At 40.3% G+C, this 15,075-nt stretch overlaps 1 protein-coding gene across 5 annotated transcripts in view; it reads right to left on the minus strand.

The window, feature by feature from the left end:
- The window catches only part of LOC141766072 (tumor protein p53-inducible protein 11-like), a 64,404-nt gene that overhangs the window by 37,143 nt on the left and 12,186 nt on the right, over nucleotides 1–15,075 (minus strand). For 3 of the 5 annotated variants that reach the window (XR_012593569.1, XM_074632517.1, XM_074632520.1), the window contains exons 1-2: nucleotides 7,879–8,086; nucleotides 1,316–1,428 (exon numbers count right to left, since the gene is read on the minus strand). The gene's annotated coding sequence lies outside the window, so the exon portion shown is untranslated. Of the gene's footprint in view, nucleotides 1–1,315; nucleotides 1,429–7,878; nucleotides 8,089–15,075 lie in introns of those variants that run through there. The other 2 variants (XM_074632518.1, XM_074632519.1) reach the window with 2 other exon arrangements.

Raw genomic sequence — 15,075 nt, forward strand, 5'->3', positions numbered from 1 at the left:
CACACACACACACACGCAGCCAAAAACAATCACAATGCTCCACTGGGAGCATGAATACATACATACATACATACATACATACAGACCCCAAACAACCAGCTCTCTGGACAGCTGACGAGCACAGACTGGTATAGTCCTCATTTCGGGTGACTGTAGGCCTTTTACCACAGACATAACAATTACTAGGGCTGGGACGATTCACCTATCTCCCGATCGATACTATCACGATACTTGGGTGCCGTTTTGAAATGTACTGCAATTTTTAAGTATTGCGAATCTACAAGTATTTCGATTCAATATTATGATTTGTCAACTTTTTTAACACTAGACCATAGGAAAAATGGTAATTTGACTTTTACTTTGGAACATCTCTAAATGAATACAGTAAAAATTTGGATTTTCAGCATGTATGTAGTCTGAGATATCCTTAAGTCAAATATGTCAGGTATTGTCAGGAATTAGACACATTTCCCTCACAAATTAGTGGTATTTTCTTTTTACTTTATAAGGAACATGTAATGTTTTATACTTCTGGTGAATATAATCCAATCAATTTTATTTCCATATACTGTATGTATTTTGCATATACAGTTCCCTTTGTTAACACCTTATTTTGAAAACCGGACGTAGTCACATGCGTATACCTCTGCTTAGATTGCCAAGTGCGTCACTAGCTCTCCCGCCAGTTCCATTCTCTTTATACATCCAATGTCAGTTCCATCGGGGCCGTTTGATTGCATTTAAAATAAATGTCAGTATATGGGTGCTCTGCTGTTGTAGCGTTGGCCGATTTGACCACAGAGATGAGAGCGACGGCTGGCTTGACCGCACGTTACCACAATACGATAACATTTGCTGTCCATGACAGAGTTAGCATGCAGCTTTAGCCGTGATGTCTAGCTCTGCTTTTCCTGGCAATGTGTGAAACCTTAAGTGTTCCCATACTTTACTGTTTGTGTAGTGTTTACCACTTTGGATTTAAAATGTGAGGGTGCAGGTCGTATCCATGTGGACCCTCCGCCGTTTTCTACTTTTGCGTTTCAGCTCGCTGCAGCCGGCTGCGGTTTGTTTGGTTGATGGATATGGATGGATTTGATGTCACGTTAGTGAGACTACAACAATAAAAGCGGGAACTTCCTTCTACCTACGCATAGACTCAAATGAAGCAAATATATTGATTCTAACATTAAAAAAATTATTTCAAAATTGTAAAGAAAAAAGAAAAAAAAATTGCGATACATAGGTGATTTTTTTCCCCCACCCTTAACAATTACTAAACAATTATAAATCAGTGAAACAAAAAACTTTTACTTACTGAATACAGATATGATGTGGAGTTTGCTCCTAACCCCAATTAGAGAAGATGATGCTGCTGCTGCTGGCACTACTACACTCGTCCAAATGCCTTGCGGGTCCCCAAAAGTTTACCTGTCAATTGAAAATTATAACATATGTTTTAAAATGAATTCCTTTAAAATGTCTTTAGCAAATTACAAAGACCAGAGTAGTCCCATAAAACCCACAGAAATAATTTGAGCAAACAAAATAGGATGCAAGCAAGTCAAACAAGCACCGAATGTTGTACAACATCACGATATGAAGTAAAGGGATTATCAAAGATAATGAATCCAAAATTAGATTTTGCTGAGTTTATGCGGAAAGCTGAAAACGCCTGAGGGAAATTACTTGCCAAATATACACAGAAATTGTGTCCACAGTGTTTTGACACCACTCAACAGTGGAATTGCTTTTCTGTCTTCCCCAGATGTAATCAATGAGTTGAGCAGCCTATCCACTGCCATAAAACGACAGAGTCTGAAAAGCAACATATGGTCTTGGCTTTTCCAATCTTGTCCACTGGAAATAAACAGAGGCACATCTGCTGTAGTCTCATTATTGAAGCCTATGGCGGACTCACTGTCACGCCAGGCAGTAGGAAATTAAAAGCAAAGATACCAGGAAGAAAGCCACCCTCATTGGCAGAAAAAATATTACTGGTACAAAGTAGTCACTGGAGACAGACCAGAAGTCAGTGCAGAAAGATGCAACTAAATATAGCTAAGCACCATTTTGCTGAGGTAAATCACATGGGCTGCTATTTTAAGAATTCATCTAAAAGCGACAATTACAAAAACAAGGAGTAGAAGAGATCCACATTGACAGCTGTGATTATTAAACATGCACAACCCTCCCATTCTCTGAGTATCAAAAATATAGTAGTAAAAAAAAAAAGTCTTGAGGCAAAGATCCTTAACAGCCACTGTTTAGAGAGAAATCCCTTTGTGCTACTGTATTTGATCCGTCAGGGACAAGTGCCTCAGGCGGAATAAATACTACCCTCGCACTTTCAGTGGCCAGCAAATGCACATCGGTACAGCTAAACTAAAAATAACCATTAAAATTACAATACTTACAGTTTGTTATGTAATTGGTGGACTGTATTGTGAACAGAAGCGTTACTTAATCACTGAGGAGTTAAAACATAAAAAAAGGGTCACCATCTGCTTTGGCTACCCAGCATGCAGCATACCAAGTGTGTGAAAGACCTGTGGGACTGCCTAGGGCTGTACTGTACTGATGCTGCCTGCCTCAGTGCCTCTTCATAAAAACTACACAGAGACAGACACCCATCTATGCTACTGCTAAACTTTCCAAGGATAATTTCATCCTCACAGCCCAGCTTCATTGAGACCTGTGCTGTTTCTCAATTTACGTACTTCCGTACCTACACTTGCTATCTTGAGTGCATAAGTATGTTCAGAGTAAAGCCTGGTTTATGGTCGCCGTAGAGAGCGTGCCAGAAAATTATGTCATCGTGGCTTTCAACTCTGAATTTTTGTAACTATGCGCCCACTGCACAACAGTAATAATTACAGTACACAAATGCAATGTTAAGCGGTACATCGGTGTTTACTACTGTTGCCAGGCAGCCTACTTTCCGGTAATACTCTGACTTCTTGCTTGTCCACAGACTATTTTGTTTCTACGCCGCCTGGCGTTTTGGAGCATACTGCAACGAACAACACCTCTGCGCATGCTCGAAGCGTGCGCGCCATCTACGGTGCCCTGCGCCACAGTGTCGTGCGCAAGTATAAACAAAGCTTAGAAGGTATGTAGTAGAAATGCAGTGCACTCCAAGTACCCGGATGTTGTACTCAAAACGGTCAAAACGTTGAGTGTGGAATGCTGGACGCTTCTCACCCTCAATGGTCACCATCTTTGCTACAAAGCTGAAGGGGAGGGACCACCAACCTATTTCAAACTTTTTTCATGAAGTACCACTGTACTGTAGTCAGATAGAAGCCATTATTGGGTTAATTTATGTGTTTGAATTGAATTACTGCCGATATGGTGTGATGTCCGTGGCTGACTATCACCAGCTGATCTACCGGGCTTCCGGTGAGTGCACAACAGCCGCGTGCAAGTTTTGAGACAACACTACCCTGTCAAAATTCAGGCACTATGCAAGTAAGCACGTAGTGTGCACAGTGTACTTCATGGAAGTGTACCAACGGAAGTATCCAATTAGAGTCACAGCTCAGGTTAACTCGCTATCCAGTCTGGTGGGGTGCACAGGGACACATTCAAATCTTGCAAAGAGAAATTATTACACTCAGTTTTGTGGTAAATACAGTGCTACTATTTCCACCAACAGTGCCCCCGCAGTGAATCTCTGCCCTTGAATAGGGAGGTCATACCACAATGTAATACTTCTATTGGTCAGACAGTTGTAAGACAATGTGTACCACCTCTAGGTGACACAGAGAGCCTTGCTGTTGTTCTGCATGAGAGCAATTAGTGAGAAAAACTTGCAACTGGAGGGTTGGCTGAGGCGACAATATCCTGCAGTCACAAGCGTTCATGGAGAAAGAAAACAGTCTGAAAAGGTCACCATCAGGCCAGATCTGACCCAATTACCAGAGCCACTTCTTTTGCATTAAGAAAGTAGAGTGCTACTACATTAACAGTGAAAATTTCTAATGGTTTGTTTTGGTTAAAAAGGAGATGATGGCTACATTAGCACAGTCGCAGTAGTCTTCAACAGACATCCTCTGCTGCCCACTCCACATTAATTTCATACATTTTCCACAAAGCTGAAAACTTTGTCACCATAGGCACAAAGAACAGAGAAGGAAGCCCCGTCTCATCTTTCCTGTTTCTTCGGCCAATTAGAAGCCCCCGCCTGCCCACAGAGCCTGGATGACATGTTGATTCTTCATCAGAAAGGCGATTAGAGAAAAATTGTGTGACTGCTGCCATGGGAATATGGCTTGATTCATGAAAACAACCAAATAGGCAATTTAAAAGGCTTCATGCTGAGGGGTAATAATAGCCCACATCTGTCTCCTTATTCCATGTCACCTTTTTTATTTTAAGACATAAGGAATATAATAGCCACCATGTCGCATCCCTCATGTTATGGGCTTCTGTTTGACCCAAGCCAGCATCCTGGTTTAGCTTTTGTTGTGTGTTGAAATGTTTGAAGCATTACAAACGTGGGCATATCGATGCACAACAAGTATGCATAAAGCAGCGGTGTCATTCTGAAGGTAAAATAAATCATTGAAATCAAAGAATAAAGACATTTCCTTCATAAATTGGTGGTATTTTCTTTTTAATTTATAAGGGACATGTAATGTTTTATACTCAAACCGGACATAGTCACACGTGTATACTTCTGCTAACTTCGCCAAGTGCGGTGCTAGCTCTCCCGTCAGCTTCGTTCTCTTTATACATCCATGGTCAGCTCCATCGGGGCCGTTTGAATGCATTTAACATAAATGTCAGCATATGGGTGCACTATAGTTGTAGCGTTGGCTGATTTGACCACAGAGATGCATGTGACGGCTGCCTTGACCGCACGTCAACGCAATACGATAACATTACCTGTCCATGACAGAGTTAGCATGCAGCTTTAGGTATGATGTCTAGCTTGGCTTTTCCTGGCAATGTGTGAAACCCAAAGTGTTTCCATACTTTACTGTATGTGTAGTGATTACCACTTTGGATTTAAAATGTGAGGGTGCAGGTCGTATCCATGCCGACCTTCCGCCGTTTTCTGCTCTATCGTATCTGCCGCTTTCTGCTCGCTACCATGGATGTATTAAAAGAACTGGATACAGCGTTTGAGGTGGGCCACGGTCATTCCTATGAGAGTTGCTCAGTGGCGCATGAAGCCTAAATGGCTCGACTTCCGTCTGGAAAAGTACCCAGATCTTGGCAGAGTAGCATTCGCTCGGTCACATGACTTGGTCACGAGGTCCCAACATCACACTGTCATCACGGCTTGCGCTCCAGCCTCGGTCTGGGTCTCACTCACATGAACGGAAGAAGGGAAATAACTCTGGATTCAGCTATTTGTGCGTTTTACAACTTTGAAAAAAAACTGAATTTTTAAATAAGGGCTATTAAGGTGTTTGTACTGGGAAGTTGATTCACCTCAAAAACAATTATCCACTGAGATACAGACGTCTCTTTCCCAATGTAAGTCTATTGAAAAAAGTATTTTTAGTCCCAAAGCATCACCTGACTGACCTGGAAGTTGCAGTACTGCTGTTTGGCCACTACAAAAATCCGGACTGACGACCGGCACACTTCCTGGGGGCTTGCTCACTACGGCCGGCCGGCTACGGTTTGTTTTGAGTGACGGATACTGAACGGATATGACGTCACGCTACTCAGACTACAACAATAAAAGCAGTAACTTCCTTCTACCTCTGCATAGACTCAAATGAAGCAAATATATAGATTCTGTAATTAAAAAAAATATTTAAAAAAAAATTGTGATACATAGGTGAATTGATTTTCTTTCCCACCCCTAGTAGTTGGAGGTTGGAATAAGTTACATTTCAGTCCTCCAATGAAGAATCATCACAGGAAATAGGATTGAGACTTTCCCTGCAGACTGCTAAACTGTGAGATATAGCTCAGTTCATAACACTGACAACATGACAGTAATGCAGCATTGCTGAACTGCACTTGGGACAAGCCTTGACACACCCAAACACTGGCCTGACCTGTGAGGTTTTAAGCAAACTTTTACACAGCATGATCTATCTCTCCCAAGAAAAACAACAGCTCATTACTTTTGCAGACAGTCTCATTTGATCACTGCACTTAATCTCAATTACAATTTCAGGGGAAAGTATAAATTAGGGCTGTCATCGTTAACGCGATAATGTTTAAACGCCACTAAGTTAACGCAATTGAGCTTTCAGAGGTTGTAGCAGGCTCAGTTTTAAAGCTAGAGTGAAGAGACTGGCTTCATATGAAGAAAACTTAAGCAATCCATTGGTACCAACCATGTCACACTAGCTTGTCGCGAAGGAGGTTAAATAACGTTCCAAATTACGCAAAGTTTTAGCGAGGAAAAACAGTCATGGCCATTTTCAAAAGGGTCCCTTGACCTGAAGTCAACCCAAGTCAAGTCAATTTCATTTGTATAGCCCAAAATCACAAATTTGCCTCAGGGGGCTTTACAATCTGTACAGGATACAACACCCTCTGTCCTTTACAGTACAACCCTCTCACTGGATAAGGAAAAACTTAACCAAAAAATCCAGGGGAAAAAATGGAAGAAACCTCAGGAAGAGCAACAGAGGAGGGATCCCCCTTCCAGGATGGATAGACGTGCAATAGATGTCGTGTGTACAGAGTAACAGTATAATGAAAATTCAACATAGACAATCCATATGAATAAAAAATGATACATATAATGTGAAAATATGTGAGAAATGGGTTCTATGGGTGTCCACGAGTCTTCCCTTTACAGACATGCCCTCTTTATTATAAATCACATGCAGTTTTGGGGCAAGTCATAGTCAAGTCAGCACACTGACAGCTAGTTGGTGCCTGTTGGGCTTAAGTTTGCCATGTTATGATTTGAGCATATTTTGTATGCTAAATGTAGTACCTGTGAGGGTTGCTCATTTATATATACATATATATGTATATATATATATATATATATATATATATATAAATATAAATAAATGTGTGATTAATTAGCTTTTAATCGCATTTAACTATGGACAATCATGCGATTAAATATGTCAATCGACTGACAGCCCTAGTATAAATATGACACAAACTCCTTGCCATTTTATATAACCATTACAGCACACTACTGTGTATGTCTCCCCTCTTCCTTGTGATAAACACAGCTGGTAACGTCACATTACTTTACTTATAAACTCATAAGTGCTGCCCTAATAATTGGGCAGTTTTCTATCACTAAAACACCAACATTTTAGCTCCAAATGCCAAAACCACACCAGTTAATCCACTTTCACCCATTAAGCACACTCCTTTTGAAAACATTTAATCAACGTGTTAACCTACTTAAAATGTCTCATTGTGAATAATGATGGAACCTTTAACGTTAACCTTTGGCTGTTAAATAACTTCACAGTAACTGGGTGGGGTGCAGCAGCTCAGCCGTTAAAACGGTTATGGAACTAACCAACGTTCCTTTTCAACTAAAGATAACCGTTTATCTTAACCGTTACCTGCCGTTGATACGAAGGTAAAACTAACCGTTTTACCGGCTCATTTGACGCTCAACTTCACTTCCCCAAAGCTTTTCTAAATTTCACCAACATTTCAACACAAACTAATGCTACAACAAAACAACTTAACATCCAGATTTAATTAAATATATCTTACAAGAAATAGTCGATAAACTCTTCCTTCCACTCCTCGTGCAGCGACTTGAATTCAAACTGGCAGTTAGTTAACTCTCACCAAGAGACGTTGACAGTTAACGTTCAAACACATGAAGCTCGAGGACTGTTAAAGTACAACAGTAGTTCGAGTTAAAGACATTATTAAAGACATTATTAAAGACATTTAAAAGCGCAGGATACGTGTGTAACTCACAGCAGGAGGCGGAGAGGTGTCCAGAGTTTGCTTCAGAGAGTGAGGTTAGTCGTTTTAACAGTGATTGAGCAGGTTTAGGTAGGTAGATAGTGTGGAGGAGGCTCAGCTCATCTCATCTCTCCGTGCTCTCTCAAACCCCGGAGCAGCGCGAGGGACAAAACAATCCAGGGAGCCGGACGTTACCGTAAGGACCTGAGCTCACACCACGGCGCACGTTATATTCTCTCTCTACCGTAATATATAGATTAGCGGTAGACCGTAAAATTTGTGGTCTACAGAGAAAACTAGTTTCAAAAGTCTAGATTCACAGGCAGTATATTTGACTTGAGTAAAAGTAGCAATAACACAGTGTTGAAATACTCTGTAGTATTAAGTTTTATCATCAAAATATACTTAAAGTTCCAAAGTAAACGTACTCATTATGCAGAATGGCCCTTTTCAGAAAAATTTATATAATTTAGTATCACTGGATTATGATCACTAATGCATTAATGCATTATAATAATAGAGTGTACATCACTCTAATGTTGCAGCTGGTAAAGGTGGGGCAAATTTCTACTACTTCATATTTGGCCTGGTAGCTTAATCCATAATAATACATCATAAATTATTACTTGGGGGCGGCAGTAGCTCAGTCCATAGGGACTGCCCGCTGGTCGCTGGTTCAAGTCCCCGCATGGACCAAATACTGAGTGTGAACTGGTCGCTGGAGAGATGTCACTTTGCCTCTTTGGCACTGCCAAGGTGCCTTCGAGCAAGGCACCAAACCCAACTGCTTGGGGCGCCTGTCAGGGGCAGCCCCCTCGCTCTGACATCTCTCCATTAATGCATGGAGGTCCTGTTTGTGCATGTGTGTACTGTGTAAATAACAGAGTGAGAAAAAACGAATTTCCCCTTGGGGATTAATAAAGTGCCTTTCTTCTTCTTCTTCTTGAAATATGTTGTATTAATAATCTGAATCTGCAATGTAACTAGTAAGTCCTTGCAGTAACTGTCATGTAAAATAACTAAATGTACTACAATGCAATACACTTAAGGATCATTATGGTTAATGGTAAGGATAGGCAAGGTTAAAAGGTTACATCTAGGCCTACATCTATCTTAATTAAGCACTGATCGTAAGCACCACCCGGCCAACATGCTCAGTGACCTAAATCAAACACCCATGATGCACAGGTGAAACAAATCTACTAAATGCAAGTGGATCTTCCAGCTGTGACTTCTAGGAACTTCTACCATCAGTGAGGTGTGCACAGCCTGCTGTTTGTGACAATGATCCCGGTCATACAGTAGCTGTGATTAGAGGAGTGCAACGGGACAGAAAGGCTGACTTGTTACATTAAGCATGAGGATGAATTAACTAGCAGAGAAGTTGAACCTGGATCAGATTTTGGAGGACGTTGCGGTGCACAAGACAGAATGACATCCAGACAGGTGAGTACAACAACAAACTTCACTGATCAGAAACGTGCACAACCTGTGCATGCTCTATTTTTGCTTTAATGTGTGTGCGTGTGTGCTGTAGCTGCTGTGGAGTTTATATTATTGTGTTTATATCTCTGTGCTGGCTCCCATGTTGATGCTTAATTCTGCTGTTAAATAGGTTATTTAGCCTTGTTGCACCCGCCGAGGCTGCAGTACAGTAGCTCTTTTTGTTTATTGTCGGTCATTTTTGTGGTCATCTTTTCTGATTAATTGCTGTAAGGCTACACTGAGGAAGATTGTTGTTATTTATAATTTTGAATCAGTTGTATGCACAGGCTGCAAATGTCCCTCTATAGCAAATGAGTGTAGACTGTTATTGTACTATAAAAATAGTTGGTGGTCCACAGAGGTAAAAAAAAAAAAAAAGAAAAAACATCTTTTAAAACATCTCACAAATCCCCTTAGACTTATCTTGTGAGCCTTTGGCAGAGGTTTGACCCCCGGGTTGGGAACTACTAAAATAAACTAAATAACTTGCAGGCTAACAATAATGCTGCTCACTCACTGATGCAGTAAAAAAATAATATAATATATAATAACACATCAGTCAAAGGGTCAATATTTCAGCAGAACTTTTGATACTTACATTTTGCTAATAATTCAGAATTTCTACTTTGTTCTACGTTTGCTTAATTAAGGATCTCTTTTTTTCCACTATTGCTGTACAAGAAGACAAATGTCTCAATAAAAACAAAGGCATGTTCATTCAGAGCTCTTGTAGGAGCGCCCCTGACCTGTCTGGCAACAGAATGCCATCGAACCTTGATATCCTTATTTCTTACTCTACACAGAATATTTTGGCATGATGCAATCCCCTTAATGGGTCTGTCTAACTCTTGTGTGTCCCCCTTTTCCTCTGACCAAACCATAGTCAAGTCAAGTCAAGTCGGTTTATTTATACAGTACATTTAAAAACAACAGGAGTTGACCTGAAGTGCTTTCCAATAGAGGTGGTTGGGTTAGGATTTGCCTCAATACCGGTATAGTTAAAGACATCTATCTATGAGCGGCCAGTTATCCCTCTCTGGTTGCTTCAAATTCAGGAAGTATGGTTCATAAAGTAAAACTCAATATCACCCCTGTAGTGTAAATGAGTGTTTCAGAACTGCAATTCCACATTACTGAAATGTATTAAACATTTATAAAAAGTTTTTTGTGAAGATTTACACAATGAACATGATGAAAAAAGCATGAAAGCTATGAGAAATCCATGTGCTGTTGTGAGGAAAGAACTTAACACGGTGGTTGGAGAATCATAATCTTTACTCACTTATGGCGCCAAAGCGACTGAGAAAAACTGTGAGAATCACTGCAGGCATCAATCATAGAGCAATTTGCTTCTACTCAGAGGTAATGGCTTGAATGTGTCACTAAGTCCTTTTCAAAGACGTATGATAGCCCTGAGGTGCAAAACGTCCTGTACATACCTGAGTGAATAGATTCCCATGCATATTACCTGTGCATATTTAGATTAATTGCACAGCACCGTTACAGCATGTACAAATTATTACTGGGCACTATTATTATATGTATGTAGAGTTATAATATGGTCCTAGTTCTTTCTATCTAGCTATTCAGAAAACAAATGAACAGCTGGTAGAACAAGCTGCTCCTGCTTCTTTAATATCTGCCCGGTATTTCAACATCCTTTCTTAATATTGCAGAACAGTTACAATTTAACAGCCTTCTATTTACAGACTTTGTCTTCAGAGCCCGAGTGGAGAAAGGCAGGGTTATTTGTCTTTAATTGCCTTTGTAACAGCATCAAGGGTGTTCATGTAGGTGCTAATAAAACAAAATCCCCCAGCTTTGAACAGAGGGGCTGAGTTAGTGTTGGAGAAAACCTCTGAGGATCTGCTGGCAGAAGCAAAATGAAAGGTGTGGGAGGGGAAAGGTGCACGGAGGTTGGCAGCATGCTGCAGGATGGAGTAGCACACATTGAATGAAACGGATTCATGGTAACTCACCGTATACACTCACAGTTCACTGAAAAACATCACATAGGATAATGCAGGTTCAAACCAAATGCTATTTTTTCCTCTATGCGACTGTGATCTATTTTGACACCATGACTAAATTGTAATTTTGTGTTCTGATTTAGGCTTCTTTCATATATATTTAGACCGTCAGTGACAGCATCACATTTATAATTTGCATTCCAGAATTTAGCTGTGACTGTTTGCTCAGACCGAGGGCAGCTACGATGAAGGTGTTCAGCGGAGGGACAGTCGGGTGTTGTATAATTATTAGGAATGTTGCTTCAGTGCGGGCTAAACTAGCTGCTGCATGTTGTAGTTTAAAAGCCTGCAAAAACAGATGGCTGGTGATGAATGTGGCTGCTGCAGCAGTAAAATAGCTCAAGACTTGAACCAACGAAGTGGTTGGATGAAATGTGAATTTCATTTTTTGAATAGCCAGTTAAGGAAAAAGAAAAGAAAAAGTGATAATACTAATAACAATCATAATCTTAGTCAAATCCATATTACTTAAAAAAAAAAAAAAAAAGTAGGGGCGAATAAGCTGGCCATCTTAACGACATATAAACAGACAACGACAATGACAAAACATACAAGAGAAGACATGGACACATGTACTGTATGTAAACAGACAACAATGACAGAAAACAATGAGCTGACAAACATGTGTGTGGGCTTCATGTCTTTGGTATTATTCTTTTGCATATGTAGATCAGTAAAGAAAGTGACTGTAATTAAGATGTTAGCCTCATTAAAAATCCTAATGTGAACTCACAATAAAAAAGGATCTGAGCAATAAATCAGAACATACCCTTATGTGGTGTAAATTATATAATAATATTCTAAATCAAGGAGCTTTGAAAGGACAGATTCACTGACACAAAACAGACTGAACAGGATGTCCAGTGAATAAGTGATGATGTTACAGTACAGGCTGTTCTTTTGCACCATTTGTAGCTATACCTACGAAAAGTAATGCACTGTAATTCATATATATATCCCATGAAATCGATATGTATTTAATCCAGATAATAGTGATACAGGAAGTATAAAGAGCAACAAACGCTGCATAGGGAGGAGGTGGATGGGTGGGTCAAAAAACATTCACCAGGGAGATGGGTGTTCGTGTGAATCCAGAAGTCAACGTTGATATATTTGTCACGAAACTTCTGTACTTAAATAACACCACTTCCTGAGTTATTTTAACCCAAACCACAATCTTTTCCTAAACCTAACTAAGTAGTTTTGTTGCTTAAACTTAACCAAGTAGACGGAAGTTCATTTCGAAAAATACTGGAGTGGAAATTGACACGTTCATCATGTGTTGCTGGACATTTGTAGGAAAACGCACGAAAAATGAGGATTAACTTTTCAAGATATCATACGAACCGTTGTATGAGGATACGTTGTACAGTAATATCTTCAGGTATGAATAAAACAGCCAAACCTAAATATCGCCAAGGAACTCCACTTCCACTAATTCATACATAATTATTTTTTTTACCTTTTAACATCTATTTTTACACAACAGACTGCTTGTTGTAATTAATAATCTCAGTCATGTGAATAACCTATCGAAGGATATATAAGGAGAACATTTAAAATCCGTTCTGTGGTCATGTTTCAGTGGCATTTTCTCCCACCTACATGATTATGACACCCAGCTTCAGCGGTTTATCAGGACGTCGGGGGGACATTCAAGGGAAACCGTGACATTTGAGAGGGAGCCATGATCACAGTGGGTGGATGTTACAGGTGATAGGTGGCAGTCAGGGGCAATATGGTGAGAAAGGAATGGTTGGGAGGTCAGGTTGACCGGTGTGAGAAGAGCACAATATGAGGGAGAAGACATTCATTGGTTCAACATTTATTTGCACAGGGTGGTCGAACTCTTTTGTACCTCCAGTATGAGACACTCCTGTACCGTAGAAGATAGATGGCCTGTTTCTTTTCCTGGTAGTGCTTTATAAATGTATTCTGAGGAGGTCTCTGTAACTGACAAAGAGGGGCCAACCTGCATTCCTGTACAAGTCATGGTGATGAGTTTTTCTCCTGATATGAATCTCAGAGCGCTGTGATGAAAAACATCTAAAGAGTAGATGGTGGAGCGTACAGTACTGACTAGATTGTAGACTGAGTTATGTGTGGGTGGAAAGACGTGAGAGATTGAGTAAGTAATGTTTTCACTTTTATTTAGTTTATTATAACATTTTTTTCCAATATGTACCATTTTTAGCCATGCAGACACAGAAACGTGCACATTTGCTGTGTGTGTTTTGAGCAACGAAGTAGAAAATATGGGCTCTAAGAAAGGGGCTGGTGAGTGGGAGGCATATGTGCTTTGTCTTCACCCACTCAGACTTGTCAAACAAACAACACTCTTCTTCTTCCACCCCAACCTGCAGCCACCAATCGAGTGTTTGATTATTGCGGATGAAGAGAGGGAACTATTAAAAACTATCTTGTGTACTCTCATAGGTTTGTTGTGTAAGATGTCAAAGCGACAAATCCCTTTACTTCAGTGAAACAAAAAAGAAAATATAATTTCCTGTAATGCAAGGCCACTCGATTTCATCCAACGACAGGCTGACAGTGAGATCCAAATGATTTTTGTCTTGTTGCCCTTTACCAAAAGAATACAAATCGTTCTCCTTTAATATCCTCCGCAGATCAACTCCACATACTAAACGCCTCAGTGGACCATAGCGACACAAAGGTCTCGTTATCAGCTTCCTTACAGACGTCCCACCTCTTCAGATAATCATGTTAGACAGCCCTTTAGGCATTAGTCTTAAATTCTCCCGCTGTGCTTCATCTCACGTCACGTCCTCAGATTCCAGGATGTTTTTAAAGCGTGAGAAATCTCCGGCATATGGTAATCATATGGCCTTAGAAATGTATTAAAAATCTTACCCTCTTAATCCCCCCTTGCCTCAAGAATGTAGGGTATGCTGTTTATGGGAAAGATTGGGATATTTGTTTCATTTGAAGGAATGGATTATTTACTGTAGGCTTGTTGCCAGCGGGCTGAGAAAAAAACTGAAACCAGTCATCACAACAGGAAGGCTGTGGGAAATCAAGGAGGACGGTGAGTGACTTCCTGGAAAAGAGCAAGAATCAGCCGATACTGAACACAGCCAATAATGACAGGTGAAGAGGTGTGTTGAAGCAGAAACTACACAACAGGAAGCAGAGAGGTGATTTCTGCAGAAGGCTGAACTTTTGAGCAAATGGAGGGGAGGTTGAGTGTATTTTATCCTGGGGGATTAAGCTTTCTATTCTCTCCAGGAAACAGTGGGCATCATGCAAGAACATTTTTCATATTTTTTTCTTAACTTTCTCTTATTTTTTTTGTACCGTGGGCTAGGCGTGGGGGGAAAAATGTATCCACCTATATGTCATGAATTTTTTTTTTTTTTTTACAATTTTGAAATAGATTTTTTTAATGCCAGAATCTATATATTTGCTCTATTTGACCCTATGCGGAGGTAGAAGGAATTTACGTGGCCGTCCCTTCTGTCACATGTAAACACAAAGATGTGGGTTGGAGAGGTGGAGAGGGTGCATGAAGAGCAGCAGTCAGCTGCAGTTTGGCTGTTTATTTATCAGTTAGAGTCTCCCACGAGGCTCAGCTATAGCCTTACACTTGTACGAAAGTGGAAGGAGACAAAGGTCAAGTATTAGTTAAATGCAGTCTCTCTCTCTGCCCTCCACTCTGTCTGCTTATTGACTTGGC

Source organism: Sebastes fasciatus, chromosome 4, assembly GCF_043250625.1.
Source record: "Sebastes fasciatus isolate fSebFas1 chromosome 4, fSebFas1.pri, whole genome shotgun sequence".
NCBI classification, from domain to species: Eukaryota; Metazoa; Chordata; class Actinopteri; order Perciformes; family Sebastidae; genus Sebastes; species Sebastes fasciatus.